The sequence below is a fragment of the Sipha flava genome, unplaced genomic scaffold, assembly GCF_003268045.1.
Source record: "Sipha flava isolate LNK unplaced genomic scaffold, YSA_version1 181_pilon_pilon, whole genome shotgun sequence".
NCBI classification, from domain to species: Eukaryota; Metazoa; Arthropoda; class Insecta; order Hemiptera; family Aphididae; genus Sipha; species Sipha flava.
In genome coordinates this window covers 482,197-499,022 of record NW_020272220.1, presented here as the reverse complement: position 1 = coordinate 499,022, position 16,826 = coordinate 482,197, and the positions used below count along the sequence as shown (strand labels likewise).

The window sequence follows — 16,826 nt, the reverse complement described above, 5'->3', positions numbered from 1 at the left end:
GTATATTTATAAATTTTCCTTCGACCTTTATAAGGCTTTTCTACCTGATCATATTCTGGTGTCATAGACTTGCGGGTTATAATTGTTATTTGAACTATTTAATTTAGCAATAGGCCAAGTTCACGAATACAATATAAAACACACGTACGACCGTTCAGATAGCTGCGAATTACGCGCGTCGAATGTGAATGTTCTAGTCATTGTAGTTAGTACAACTCAGATGTACATCGAAAATGAATGAAATAGATGATGTGTGTTAATAGGTCGTTCAACGAAGAATGAGTAAACGAAGACAAAAAAGGTGAAGGAGATATTGGATTCGTCTAATTTTAAAAAATTTTAAATTATTTTTATTACAAATATAATCATTCTTACAACCAAGTTACAAACAGAATTAAATAAATAATATAATAAAATATAAATTAACGATAATAAAGCATATTGCAAAATAATTATTATGAGGCAGGTATATAAAAGTAAATTACGTTATAATATATTTTACATCAGTCTAAATAAAAAAAAATTAACAATTATTACCATATAATTGTTAAAACTTGAGCAATAGTAAATATTAAATGTAATGGTTAAGTGAACAAATTTATAGTTAAAATCATGATATTTATTTAAATTAGTAAATAGCCATAGTTCAATATTTAAAAATAAAAGTTATTTATCCGACAAAAAATAATACCTAACAATAAGGACGGAACAATAATTACCAACGCGTTCAAATTGCGTCCCGTATAAAAAGGTATAAAAAGGTAAAATACTAATTGCGTCCCAGGTTTTACTCGAGCACGGCTGAATTGCGTATCCAGTACCTGTTAGTGATGGGCATAATCGAATGATTTCAATGATCGAAATATTAATAATCAGGACATTTTTATAATCACGAGATGTCTCAAAATAATCATTCGAAATGTTCCCTTGAAATATAATATATAAATATAAATATAATATAATTTTATTTATAAACGTTCTGAGAAATTTTTATTGTTTTGTGGTTGGGTAATTCAAAAATTATAGCTATATTTATGTCAAACTTTAAAATATAAATAACTAAGAATAACCGTATACCCATCAATATTTGTCTACCAGTCCCACGAGTAGCACAAGTCTTAAATACAAAGACTCAAAGTGAACAGAACAACTAGTATTTACTTATTCGATCATGAAGATTAAAAATAATATTCGTCCCTTGCAGTGGCGTATTTGATGCGCCGGAGCAATCCCCCTCCCGAGAATTTTTAGACCAAGACAATTTTTATATAAGTAATAGGTATTTTATTAAGAAACAAAAATTATGATTTATTTTATAGTATACCTACTACATTTGAAAATGTTTCAAATTTTACACTAATTTAAATAATGCAAATCGCTAAATTTTTCATATAACGTTAATAACATATTGTTATTGTTCATATTGTCAATAACGGTAAACGGAAAATTTTTAAACGTTTAAATTGAATAACGTTTAAATTATTTATAGTGTTAAACGCTCAATTGCTTATAACGTTTATATGTCCCATTACGATAAATAATATATATTATTTTGATTGAAGACCCAGTCGATACTTAGTGAACAATTAGATAAAACACAAGCGAAACTTTCAAAACACTGATAGGTGTTAAAAAAGAACTACATAAAAGACCATTCTAAGTGGATCCGGCATTAGATAAAAAAAAAAAAACCACAAATATTAAGAATTCACTTGATATAAATATTACCAAAAATTTTACTTGTAAATTTTGACCCTGAATTAAAGAAAAAATTTGAGTCGCCCCCCCCTAGAAGTAAGTCTAAATACGCCCCTGAAATAATCAAACCTAAAAATCTAACCTACATTTCCTTGGTTCCAAGTGAATTATTTACTAGCTCAAAATGTTGCCGTTCTAGGCCCGTGCCTTTAAGGCTTATGCCTGGTTACGTCTCTGGACGACCATCCAGGATTTTAGCGACGAAGCTCAAAATAAGGATCCCATACGTTCCGTATTTTACGGAATCGTCCCGTATTTGAATAAAGTGTCCCGGTGTCCCGACACAAGTATAAAAATAACACTTTTGTCCCGTATTTTGTATAATCTATTTCGTACATAACTTATTTTAAAAATTAAATTTTTAATATCGGTAAGCTTTTTAAATTTTATATTATTGATAAACTATAATATCTAAATCAAATGATAACTAATAATATTTGATTATAAAAAAAAAAAATCTAAAAAAAATAGTAAAGTCACCTAATTATTTGTTTTTAATTTTAATTATAATTTATATTTGTTTAAAGCAGGAGTCGGCAACCTTTTGAACCACGTAGGCCATATTAAAAAATATTTTTACATATGATATATACTAATAATTGTATTGCTATTATATTTAATTATTTTACATAAAAATATGAGTGTAAAAAATATGAATGTTTCTGGAAACAATTGTTTTTAAGAATAAATTTAATTTTTTGACAAATTAAACATAATGGCTTACCTTTGTTTTCGACAAAAAAGTATAAATTAACCCAAGAATTATTAAAAAAATGATGTTCATCACCAATTTTTTCTTTTTTTAGTCGCCATAATGATTGGATTTACTTGTAAAATGAAAGTATTACAAATGCAAACAGTCACACGTACGGATGTAATCATGGTGTAATACTAATTGCTACACACGCAAAGTAACTATGCCCATAGATTAATATATTATATTGTTTAGATATATATGTATTAAATACATAGATTATATATATATTAAAAATTTTAATTTTTTTATATATATATACAAATATATTTAATTTATCCTATGACTGAGTAGTGCAGCTTTCATTTTCTTCCACTCCGATTAGATAATAATAATAATTTTATTTATAAAGAAAAAAGAATTGAATAGTGTTGAAAATTGTATGAAAAATTTTATTGAACAAAAATAAAACACAAAAATTAACCACCTTTGTGCGGGCCATAAAAAATGGCTTCGAGGGCCACATGCGGCCCGCACATAAGCGGAAATTTGGTGAAATTTGTGGGGGGGGGGCTGAGCATTATTTGCTTATTATACTTATAGATACCACTGTGCGCAATTATTTATTTCAACAAGGCAATTTACGAAGTTTGACAATTTGAAATTTTTAATCAACAATTTAATCAAAAAACCAATTAGGTGCCTTATCTTAAACATTTTTGGAGTAGGTATTCTAAACAGAAATTATTAATTAATTACATTGAACAACCTATAATAAATATTATATTAATTGCGATCGTTCCAAGTCATGACAAGAAGTTTGTAAAATCTTACAAATTTGATTTAATTTTTATCACAGAATATTTTTTTTTAATTCAGTTATTATAAATGCATTTTACAATTATAATAATTATTGTATTTTTAGTCACTTAACAATTTTTAGGGCTAGGGGGATTAAGACCTGTAATTTATATTTTTGGGGGGGGCTTAGTCCCCTCAAGCCTCCCTCGATTTCCGCCTATAGGCCCGCGGCTCGCAGATTGCTGACCCTGGTTTAAAGTATCAAATATTGTATTCAACTTTATTTTATAGTTTATTTAGTAACTGTTAGGAAAATTGCAAAAAACATTTTGCTAAGTCCCCTCCACCTCAATTAATACTAATGAGAATTTCAAAAATTGGTACGATTTAAAATGTCCCGTATTTTTAAAAAATAAACTTGGGATCCCTAGATCACAATACTAGCGCTAATGTTAGATACCTATCTGGGTACTACTTATATATATATATCAGTACACCTGGTACTGGTCATTATAAGTTTATCGTCATCATTGTCGGCCAATGGCTATAGTTACTAGAGTTAATTCAATTACGAAAGAAAAAAATAGTTATCAATGTGAATCATAGATTAAATTTCGAAATTCTTAAAAAAAAAAATTAAAATTTCATATAGACATATCTTCCAGGACGTATAAGGTTTTATAGCATGTTGTTCAGTAGTACAATGTGTTTTAGCTCCACCTTGGACTACGGCATGTTGTTATAAACCTACGCACGTTTTTATTGAAACACAAAAATACGAAGACATAACAATGCGTTCATGTGTCGAATATCTAATAAAAATATGTAGATAACTCACATTATCAACTTCTAATTTAAATTTTTACAAAAAAGGTAAAATTAACTATCGGTTTTGCGACAGTGACTACACTTAGACCCTAAAATGTAGTTATATTCTAAAATTCAAGTGCACTACTTGTTAACACGTTACACGTGAAAACAAAATACCAATGGGAGAAAGTCACAGGAAAACGTAACAAATCCATTAAACCTCTGGCGCCAGTGTATACAAGCCACCGCTGCCGACATTTTTAATAATAAAATAACATTGATTAATGATTATAAATAGTATAGTATCTTATAGATGGCTGTGCGTGTATCAAAGCCGTAATGGGTACATTTGTATGTTTTAATTAAAGTGTAGAATTCCGTTAATTTACGAAACAATTAGGTAATTGAATTACCTTTAGTTAACCGTTAGTTAAACTATGAAATAAATGATATTATAGTTTATTCTATATTTATACCATATTTAAAATAATACATAAAAATTATACTTTAACTAATTATTTTATAGAATATCTAGTTATTCTATACAATTCTAGTTTGATTTCCGTGAAAATATAGAATACATTTAAAATTAAAATGTATTATAATATTTTATTTATGAATTAACTATAGTTACCTTATTTATTTGTACATGAAGACTACAGAGATATCTCTAGTTTTCATGGGTAAAAATTTAAATTTAACCTGTGGTATTATGTGATAAAAAAAAAAAAAATATTAATAATGATAATAAATAAATAACAACAAAGGTTATTCGGACTTCCGCCACAAGATGGCGTTTCTATCGTCACCGCCGGGGTCTACCGCACTCCGCGGTTCAACATACATACACACCCACACACCAGTCCACCGCGCACACTTTACGCGGCTCTCTTGTACGATTCAGAAATCGTCGGTCCGTGTCAACCGTACGTTGCGCTGCCGACTCTTCGCGTTGTGTTGTCCGTTTGTGGACACTCCGTGGTACGTTCTTCTTCCGCAGTCGCCGGTTTTTCCCGTTTTGATGTTTCCCTCGTTCCGTCGCATGCGCGTCAGTCGTTACGCTAGTACTAATAATATTCAGCTGACCATGTGAAAACAGCCTGCTGTGCTGCACACGAAGAGCCTACTGACGAGTTCTGGAGCGGAATTTTCGCACGTGTGAAGGAAGCACACTTCGTTTCGGTGAGGTACGTATGTGACGGGTTAGAGAACTGAGTCAATTCAGGATGTGTCAGACTATCGGTTTTTGCGTTCGGGCTTCCGGCTATGGTCCCGAAAATGTTTCTAATTTTTTGTTGAATTCGTACGTCGATTACCGCGGTTACGACTTACGATGGAGTGTATGTAGTAATGGAGTATGATTAGTAATGCTGGAATAACGAGACGTGAATGTTATCGTTGAAAATACGTTACTTACAGAACAGAATTTCTAGCGAGCAAGGGAAATGTAGTGTTTGTATTAAATATATTTGAGATTATGAACTGTTTAAGAAAAATTATTAATTAATATATTATTGATGGTAGTGTAAAACACAAAATCTCTTAGGTTCGATGATTGTGCAACTAATAATGAACAGTGATTTAGGTCTGGTAGATATGTTTTGAAAGTATTGATTCTTGATTGTAAAAAGATGGGGTTATTGAAGAAGTTTAAAATTTGTCATTTATTTTGAGGAGGTTTTCTTATATGTATTATGTTTGTTGATAAGTGCACCAAGCTGTTGAACTGATAGAAGAATAACATGGGATATTCTTAAATAGATAATTTAAAAAATGAATGATACCACATTAAAGACAATATTTTGCACTAGGTATAATTCCAGAATAGTATTAATCTTTATTTGTCTTGAAGTATTTTACTTAAAGGCATAAAAAAATTGTTCTAAGATTAGTTGAATACATTTAAAATGTAATTTTATGAATAACTGTTTTTGGTCATGGTACAAATGAGAAAATTAATACTTTATTAATTAGCTAAAAATCTATTGAAACCCTTATTGTTTTGGTATCTTAAATAAATTAAACTATATTATTATAGTATATATATATAATATAATATTATCTTCATCTCTTGAATGAAAAATTTGCAAACTTTATAATTGATTTTATTATTTCAAAACTAATGTTATTGTTAACATTTGTTTGTTGATAAAAATGTTTTATATGTCAGTCCTAAAACCTACTTGGGCTTTAACTGACTTTTTTTATTAAATTTAATTATTCTTTATAATTGTTCCATTAATGATTTTTTTTAATTTTTACTTACAAGTTTAATATATTGTTATATTGTTTGTATATTGTATTTATTTATTTTTAATGGCTTAATATAGACCATTCAGGTCCTTCGTCGCAACCATCGCTTCCCTCCATCTGTCTCTATCCATGGCTAGCTCTTCACCGTTTAGGATTCCCAGCATATCCAAGTTTTTATGGACCTTGTCTATCCACCTTTGTCTTGGACGACCGAGTGGTCTTTTCCTCTTCGGTTTCCAGCAGGTGACGTGACTGATTTTCTATTCTCGACCTTGTCATACATGCCCTGCCCAGCTTATCTTTTTATTTATTATAGTAGCTACTATATCTGGATCCTCTAATATGCTTATTACTTCTTCATTCTCTTTTCGTTCATATTCTCCCGTGTTTTGGTTTCTTCTGGGGTCAAAAATTTGTCTTAACACCTTTCTCTCAAATCATGCCAGGTTTTGGTTGTGGGGTAAGTTTCACGTGCATACAACGCTATCAGGCCTATCATTACTTTATATAATGTTAGTTTATATCTAATTGAAACTAGCTTAGATTTCAATATTGTCATTAATCAGAAGAAGCAATTGTTTAAGCATCTTCGTTTTGTAAACGTTTTTTGTAGCAAAAATCAACAAATTATAGTTAATTCAGTAAAGATTTCTTAATATGTTTTATTTCAAGCTTAATAAATATAACTGTTCTTCTAATCAGCTAGCTATTTAATGACTGTGGTATGACTTATTTTTCTGATAGAAAAAAATATTATGATAAAAAATGGACTTATGATTTACAGAGTATTAAAATAGATTGTCCAGAAATCTTAATTAATATATACTTAAATGTTCCATCTATAAATCTAAGATCACCTTCTTTATTATTTGCAGCGGAAAAATTACAGTCATTACTCTCCAGTCAACCGTATGCTACTTTTATGCAAATCTTAACAGAAGTATAATTTTCATTAGGATAGTTTAGCCATGTTAAGGAATGAGTCATTATATATTATTTAATTTGTAATTTATCAAGTTTTTTTATCATGTCTTTTTTGTATCTAGTAACATAGGTAAGGGGGGTTTGGGGGTTCAAACCCCATTGCTAAAATCCCAAATAGTAAATAAATAAGTTATAATAAAAAGTACTATTATCTAAGTTAACCAAATTTTCCACCTCATAAATAATCTTTACACTCGTTTTTGCTTGTACCTAAGAACTATATTTATATCAACTATTATATGTGTTACCTATAATCACACTACTGTTTTGCCCTTTGAGATATTATTCTCAAAATAAATAATCTTGAAAATGTTAATATAACATGATTAATAGAATAACCTATTCAAATTTTAATTAATCAATTTGATAATCTTATATTTTTCATATTATGAATTCAGTATAAATAATAATATTAATATAGTTTAGATCAAAATGAACAAATTTAAATAAAATATCTTGTAAAATAGATACAAAATAATTGAAATGAAAATATGTAGTCTTGGTTAGTTTCAGTCCCTGTAACCGCCTGGCATTGTTTGCTCAGGGATGATAGACTATCAGGATTTTAGCAATGCAATACAAATCCATCTTTTCCACCATTACTTGTCTTATATATTTTATTTTTTTTTTGTATTAGTTAATTTATTAAAATATAATTTATTGTTTTAAAAAGTGTGATTTTAATTATATAGTCAATGGAATATCAATGTTGTAAAATGTTAACTTTGTATGACTCATTTTCTTATTTATGTTTAAAATATCTATGCATATAGCTTTATTATCCTATTGTTTGTTGCTATAATTTATAATAATTATTGTATGAAATATACATGTAAAGTTACAACAGTATTATTTTGGTCTTTAAACTCATTTTTATGGTGCCACTTAAAAATGCATATTGCTTTACATTTATTATTTTGATGCTATGCCAAGAAGATTCACCTTCCAACTATTACATATTTTATTAGGTATTATGGAACTTCATAAAAAATCACAGTTAATTGCTAAAGTTACTTAATGATATATTTAAATATTTTATAAATTATAATTAAACAAAGAATGGTCATATATGAACTACCAGTTATTTTTTTTTTATAAAAATACAATTATTTGCTCATCTTTTTTAAGTAAATAATTGTATTGAAGGTATTGAATTCTTAAACTAGATATTGATATATAACTGATAAATTATGTAAATTATAATAGGAAATATAATTTTATGTTTTTATGTACAACTTCATAAAAATTAACTAAAAGTATAAACATATAAAATAGGTAACAACTATACTAAATTTAAAATCTGGTAAATGCACGAGCAATGATAAATTTACATAATCACTTGTTCATATAAAAAAACTGTAATGGGCTTATTGATAAAGCAGTGAATAGATTATCCTTAATACCTAACTTAAAAAATATTATGTTTGTGGAATGATATATTTATTTATACTTCTAGGTTTTTACTACCTTTATTATGTGATTTAAGCAGTTTTTATTTCCAAAATAACGACCAAAATAATAATTATTTTTGGTATAAGTATTTATTTTTCTCTACTCCGAAACAACAATGAATACATTTTGGTGAATATTTTCTATGCTTGAAAACTAATAACAACACTCATAACGACATATTTAATAAGTTATTAAAATTATATATTAAACATTTTTTAGTCCTATTCATGATTAATTTTACTTATGTAATTTAAATGAATCTCATAATTTCTGCCCCTTATCTCAATTTTTGATGAAATTACTGATTGTGCGTATGAAATATAGATAACTCTCAGTTGTTTTTCAAATATTGATATTAAATTGTTGATTGCATAAAATATTTATAGCTTATCAAATTATTTATTTATAATAAATTTAACAGACAAATGTCTTGAACAATTTAAAAAATGAAAACAAAAACAACAGACATTTGGAGAATTATAAAATTACAATAAAAATAAATTAAACAATATTAGTATTATAATGCAGTAGTATTAATTATAATTATCTTAGCATTGATATTAATATTGAGCTGTCCATTTATGTATATAAAAAAGAAAATAGATGCATGTATGTTTTCCTATGGTATCCATTCACTTTTTGAGGATTGCTGGATTCATCAATAATTTGTATAATTTTAACAAATTTTTAAGGTAAAATCGTTTTTTACAATGGTTATTTTCCTGTAGATAAACTGATAATATATAATTTATAATAACAAAAAGAAGAAAATACTATTCCTGGTCTTTTTAAGTACCAATATAGTTAGTAATACCATTTTATAATAAGAATTTTTAAAATACTTATGTTTTTTTTTTCATCATGTATTCTTTTATTATAGGTACAATAAACAAAGAGTTATTTAAGTGGCAGTTAATATTTGAATTTTCACTTTTGTGTATCACATGATTATTAGCTTAAGTAATGTTATCAATATTTTTACCTAAAAACTCATTTGATTCATATGAATTACTGTCATATAATTTTAAACTGAGTTATTATTTTGTTTTATTTTGTTAAAAGTTAAATTATTTCTATACTTAAATACTTGCAATTCCTTTAATCTTTTTCTACACTTGTAGGATTAGATTGGCATTTTCCTAATTGATTTTTATAGGTACTAACTTTTTTTTGTCTCTTCCATCAATATATCTATATATTAGTATATTACATACATTTTTTAATTTATTATATGAAATATTTAGAAAATGAGTGTTTTTCTTTATTGAAGTAATTTATCCTCTTTACCCAGCATAATCTGATACTGAATAAATTCGTTATTTATTCTTCTAATTTTTGTTACATAGTAATGTTTTTTTTAAAAAAATTAAAATTCTGTATAAATATTGGTGTGTATTCTAATTATTTATTCTCAATCTTTCTTAATTTAGTGGCTTTGTTGAATATGAACAAAATCACGAATCGCGTCAAAGTATGACAGCATCAATACAAATAGATATTAGGTATTCATTAATTTCAAATGATCAACTATTATATTAAAAAAATACCATTTTGAAACTTATTATTCTATTTTCATTAATCATTCAAACTTTATGTCTAACCATTGCTTTTTTCCTTAATACATCTCTTAATATGTTTTTTAATTTTGTTATTGGGGAAAGAGTCATTAGTTATTGTATATAATGACATTTTGTTTGTTAAATATGATGAAACTAGAATTTTCATTAGGTACCTATTTTTTTAATACAATGTTGATTTATTGTTGTATAATCGTGTGGTATGAGCTTTAGTAAAATATAAATGTTAGACTTTTATTAATATTATTTCAGTGTAAGCTATTGGTATTAACTAGTTATTTGAAATTGCAGGTCTACAAAGATAAATCTAGATCGAATAGATTGACAGCTTTTTAGTACCTACTTACTTATGATTATAGAAATAAATTATACTGGGTATTTTTATTTCCCGCCAAGATTTGACCCAATTTTGGTTTAGTAGATCGAAACAAAAACAAGTTCTGACTTCAGTTCTTCGTTGTCTTTTACGATGTATTTGACACAGTATTCCAAGTGATCCATCAGAACTGGTTAACGTTATTAACAATTGTTTTTATTGAGACATAATGCACAATGATTAGTTCTCCTTAACTATGTATTTGACCCGTTTAAATGATTTGTCCTTGATCGCCTAGGTCATGGAGTTGAAACGAGTAATTTTTATTGTATGACTGATTTTGTTTTCATGTTTTTCTTACATTTTTAAAATTATCAAATACTCATCCTAAATATTTCCTGAAAAAATATAACCTTGAATATATATCATATATATATATATCTTATTTACTTTATATGGTATTTAAAATCCTGTGGTTAAATTATATAGTTATTCAATATTCAAATTTTTTATCATTTACGAAAATATGAAATCATTTTTCATATTTTTGCTATACCATTGATTATATGTAGTTACTATTCTATACCATTTATATTCAATAATCTAATAATCTCACTAACCTATGATTTTTAATTTTGTTTAAATGTAATAATTTTATTCGATGTAAAATAATTGATTGTACAGTAAATAATGAAGTGTGGGTATTATTTTAATTTTTGTTTTACTAGTAGAAGTGAATACTTGAATGTATTATCATAATATAATCCATCACATTTATTTTTGTAACCAATATAAATATTTTATTGAATTTTCTAGATATTTATGAAAAAGTTGAAAATTTAAGTCTCCAATATAAATAAATATAAATAAAGTTGTTTATTTAAAGGTTGCGAGTTATACTATAACTATATCTATATTGATTATGAATGTTTTAATTTTACAGCTACATGCTGTGAAGTATTTATGAAAGTAAATGTGTTAATTGATCTGAGTTTATATTATATAAGTTTATAACATACATAATATTATAGTTATATATTTTTGATTTCTTAATAATAATGATATTTAGATAAGAATGCATTTCAAATAAAGTTTTAATAATTTTTGTTATCTATTTTGGAAAACTACTAAATTAATAGTTCATAATATACTACATACCATGTATTTAATATCGTTAATATTATATTTAATTTACATATGTATATTGTAAATTGTATCGTAATATTACAAGGATTAAATTAAATTATAAACATTTCGGAGTACTAAATTAATATACAATTATGTTTCAAGTATAATTAATCCTAAATTTTTTTTTTGTATTATTTTTATTATTATTGCATTCGTTAATTATAAATCGTTTTATCGCGTATTTACACGTTATATATTTCATAAAATATAACGTTAATTTTCAAACTATAACAAAATCAAATTTAATGTAGACACTAATTCTTATGTATGTACAAATTAGGAAACTTAAAAAAACAAATACAAATTAAGTACCTATTTGATATAAAGGAAAACATATTATATACAGTGAATACTAGTTTTTATAATTATATTTTTATTTGTTAAAAACTACCTTTTCACCATAATTGTTGTGCAAAATTGAGGTTTTATGTTAAATTCAAATGATGTTTATTAGGTTTTATTATTGGGCATTTTGTTTTTTATAAAAATATATTGTTTCATTATTTATTTGTTTAATAGTAATTACAATTTTTTTGTGAATTATATGGAAAACTACGAGTATTTATTTCATATAACCTTCATGTTGGTAAACGTCTTCAAGTCTATATATTAATGTATTTTGAACAATTTATAAAACTCATATTTATTTATAACTTTTATTTCTAATTTTAAAGTAGTTTACCTTATAAAATAATAATTGTTTTTTCATATACATATACGATTACATCGATTTTATAACTCTTAAGTATTTTATTTCCTACACAGTTTTCAATAGAATATTGTCTTATCGAATAATAATCTTACCTTAATGGTACATTTTTCATAATTATCGGATGTTTGGTATGTATCATGGATATGAAAAACAATATTATCTATGAATTAATGGATGGAAATAGTTTGTATGCTAATATAAATAATATAATGCTGGTGGACATCGGACATGACATGTTCTACATTATTTTTAATTGGTTTTTTCATGATTATGATATTAATTGATTTACTTTTAAACTAATTATATTAGTTCCATTTGTATTATTTGTATATATTAATAAATATTTATAAATTTAATTGTATCGAATTATTTTGAATATCCATTTACAATTTACTTATTATATTAAATACATAAAAACCATATAAGTATACATGTAGGTAATAAATAAATATGTATATTATAATGTGTATATATATGTTTTATTTTTCATTACTGATATATTATATTCGATATTAATATTTTATCACAGTAATAGTTTTACTTACATAATAATTATTTACGAATGTAATACTAAGATATCCAATATTGTTATTGTATGAGTCACTACAGGTTGTTGTATAAACTTCAATCATACAATTTTTTTAAAGTAATTTAAATCAGTATTTATTGTTTAACCGGTATTCTTAGTGATAAATGATTACATTACTCATTACTAGGGAACGGATTTATATGTAATAAAAATACATAAATATGTACATATTTATGTAAGTAAAATGTATAAAATATGTGTTAAAACCATCCAAATATGTAGGAAAAAAATTTAATAAAAAAAAAAAAATTATAATTATTAAACTATCAAAATTATTTGTTGCATTGAATTATTACAATTTTAAATTATTAAATATTAAATATCGCCTATTAGATCTGAAAATATTTTTAAAACGGCTAAATGATCATTCCACATCAACCTACATCGGTTGATTTAAGCATATTTGAAGGGCATAATATTAGAAGGCGATAATTCCAAAATTTTAGAAGGGTGTCTGCCACTCTATGTCATTGATTGATTTATAATCAATATGGCCTGAAATTTTTTTCTGTAACAACATGAATTTTCTTTTTTACAACTTCGCCTATTGGTCCGTTTACGAGTTTTCATTTTGCAATCGTTGATTCGACAATTTGCATACTTTTATTCAAGGACATATTTTTGTTTCTTATTTTGTAAATGTATGTGCAATAAAACTAAAATTCACTGAGATGAAAATTAAATGAGTTTTCAATGTTTCATTTTGCATAATATTTTGAGCTTTTCTAATAGCGATAGAAGTTCTGGATCTAAATTTGAAATAATTTCTTGTATTTTTGTACGAAGAAGACGTATGAATGATGAAATAATAAAATATGTTTAAAAATATTTACAAATTAGTGAAATATGTAAAAATATGTAATTATACCAAAATATGTAAAAATATGTAAAATAAAAGTAGCATCATATTAATAGGAATGATTTAAATCATGAACATTTCTTATCAAATTTTAAATATCTCGTTTTAATAAAAATATGTATTTACATATAAATCCGTTCCCTACTCATTACTTAAATTTATGTACTTACTATTTATATAATGTCCACCTTAAGTATAAATTTAAACCATTTTTTTATTTGATCATTTTGTCTTAACATTAAAAATAAATCAACTCTTAACATTATTTTATTTTCTATTAAAAAATGTTTAAATCGCACGTTATTTATTATATGTAATGTATAATATTCATTATACATAGCATATATTATATGCTCTAATTATGAAAAGGTTGGTACTTTTTTTTACCGAAAACTAATAGTTTTGTTTTGTATTAATGTAAAATACCCAGTGAATATGTAGCCAGAATATGTGTATACATATATTAAACTGCAGATCATAATTTAAAGTAAAAATTATAATAAAATATGCTACTTTTAATGCACTGATTCAGCATGTTATATTTTAATCCATACACAATATTTTCTTATGAAATTGGTACCTTTTTTGATAATGATCTTCAGCTGCGTTGTTTGTGCTGTATCCCCAATGCACGTGTTCAATAAACTTTTTATTGTACACATGTGCAGGGTTTATTGGAATTTTGGACCTCTGCACAGTTGAAAAATGTGAATTCTTATTGACTTGAACCTTCTAAACACAAGTGTACAGTAAATAATCGAATACAGTGTTGTGAGCTACGTTATTGTTACATATCAGCTGCTACGGGGACCTCAAATATCATCACGTAGTCTTATATCATTATATACATCGGTAGTAAATTTAATTCGGCATTGTTACTGTTTTGTATTGCAACATGTGTATTGTATATGCCAAATAAATATTAAAGTGTAAGAACGAATTCCGTTTACCAAGCTTATTTATATTATATTTTACTACTCTTTCATTATTATATTTATATAAAATTAAATCTCAGTGATGTATATAAATAAAACTGAAAAACCTTTTTTAAATTTTAGACGCTTAAAATACTTTAAATGTTATTAAAATTGTAGTTTTAAGAAGTTTAAATTGTAATTTTTTTTAAATAAATTATTTATTTATCATTATTATCTACATTTAATTTAGGTTTGACAATTAATAATGAAACACAAATACAAACTATAATGATACTCATTAGTATGAATTAAAAAATTTAAATATCGCCGTTTGAATATTTATTTTGGTTCATACATAATATATTATAACTTATATACTTAAAATGTATAATTTCGTTTATAGGTTCGTACACTTTCCTCTGATCAATTTCACGAACTACGATGGTTTGTTTTGTATTTAGACTGACTCTTGTTGTTTATCCAATTTCTGTATAATGTATTAATTTTTTTCTTTACTTGGTTAGTGAATTCATTGTACGATTAATAATTATTCCTTTCATTTTTGTGTTGGGCAGTTTTAAAAAATATTTAAAATTTAAATTTGGATTTTTTTTTTATGTATTCATGGATAAGAAAATTTCATTTTTGACTTACGACCCTTCTTAAATTTTAGCAATGCATAAGAGAAAGTAAAACGTATATTTTGTTTTTATTTTTAGTGGGTCGCATTGTAAACATATTAAGAACATAAAAAAAAAACCGAAAAAGACAATAGGCATAGTAATAAAAGAAGATAAAGACTGACGGAAAAAAAAAATATCCAGATAGAGTAGTAATAGTCGTGAGTAAAAAACCGGTTCATTTTGCCGGGTCATACTTGTGTCAAGGGTACAGACAATTATCGTGTTATTGTACTATATCCTGTTCCGTTTTTCATTTATTTATACTTACTTTCTTTTTTTAGTAATTTTAAATTTTTTAACGGTTTTTGTTTTAATGAAAATTCCATTTCGTTATTTATGTATAATATTTTGTTTGATATTCAATTAATCATTTAGTACTTTGATTGGTTTGTTCTGATATTGGTATTACCCCCCAAGCGTTTATGAAACATAATTATAGCTGTAAGTCATAAATGGTTTAAGCTTCGACCTCAATTAATCGGATAGAAGTATCGCAATTTATATTGTGCTTAGTGAATTACAGCGTATTATATTTACATATTTTGTATTATTGTTTGTAGTTCTAAATTTTGTCTCCAGGCATTTGACTATATAACTGCCGCCTACGAACACGAATTCTTTAATAATAGGTAACGCAATATAAGATTATGACATTGGCTTTGTAAATAATATTATTTATTAAATATTATAGAAATTGAATTTATAATATTGGCTTACTGTTATTAAATAATTCAATTTATTATATATTATATAAAGTTAGTTACACGATATTATATATAATTTTATAACAAAGCTAGTCTTTTTCTATCTATTCTGTTGTATTTTATTATACAAATATAGTTTTTAGTATGATATTAATTATTTAATGAATTATATTATTTTATATTATTTGTCCATAGCGAGATACATTGTATTTACAATGTGTAATACTGAAAACTAAGCATAAAAGGTGTAATTTTTTTTATTAGAAATTTTCAGTGACCTCGAAATTAACAAAAAAATTGTATTTGAATCATTTTAAAATGCTATTTGTAATTTCCAATATTGTGCTGTTATCACACCAAAAACATTTTTTTTTAATTCATATTAACTAAATCGATCATATTTCTCCGGTCAGAATCTCAAATTATTTTCACCAATTGTTTTATTTTGTTAATGTTTCACATAATTTATAATCTTAATTGTTATTGAAACGTTTTCTTTGCAGAAGCGTTTTTGCAGCTTTTAATTAGA

At 25.4% G+C, this 16,826-nt stretch overlaps 1 protein-coding gene across 1 annotated transcript in view; it reads left to right on the top strand.

Annotated features, from left to right (window-relative positions):
* Positions 1 to 4,908: 4,908 nt before the first annotated feature.
* Positions 4,909 to 16,826, top strand: part of LOC112680903 (CDC42 small effector protein homolog) — a 16,562-nt gene continuing 4,644 nt past the window's right edge. Inside the window, exon 1 of the mRNA XM_025551138.1 lies at positions 4,909 to 5,250. The gene's annotated coding sequence lies outside the window, so the exon portion shown is untranslated. The remainder of the gene's footprint in view (positions 5,251 to 16,826) is intronic.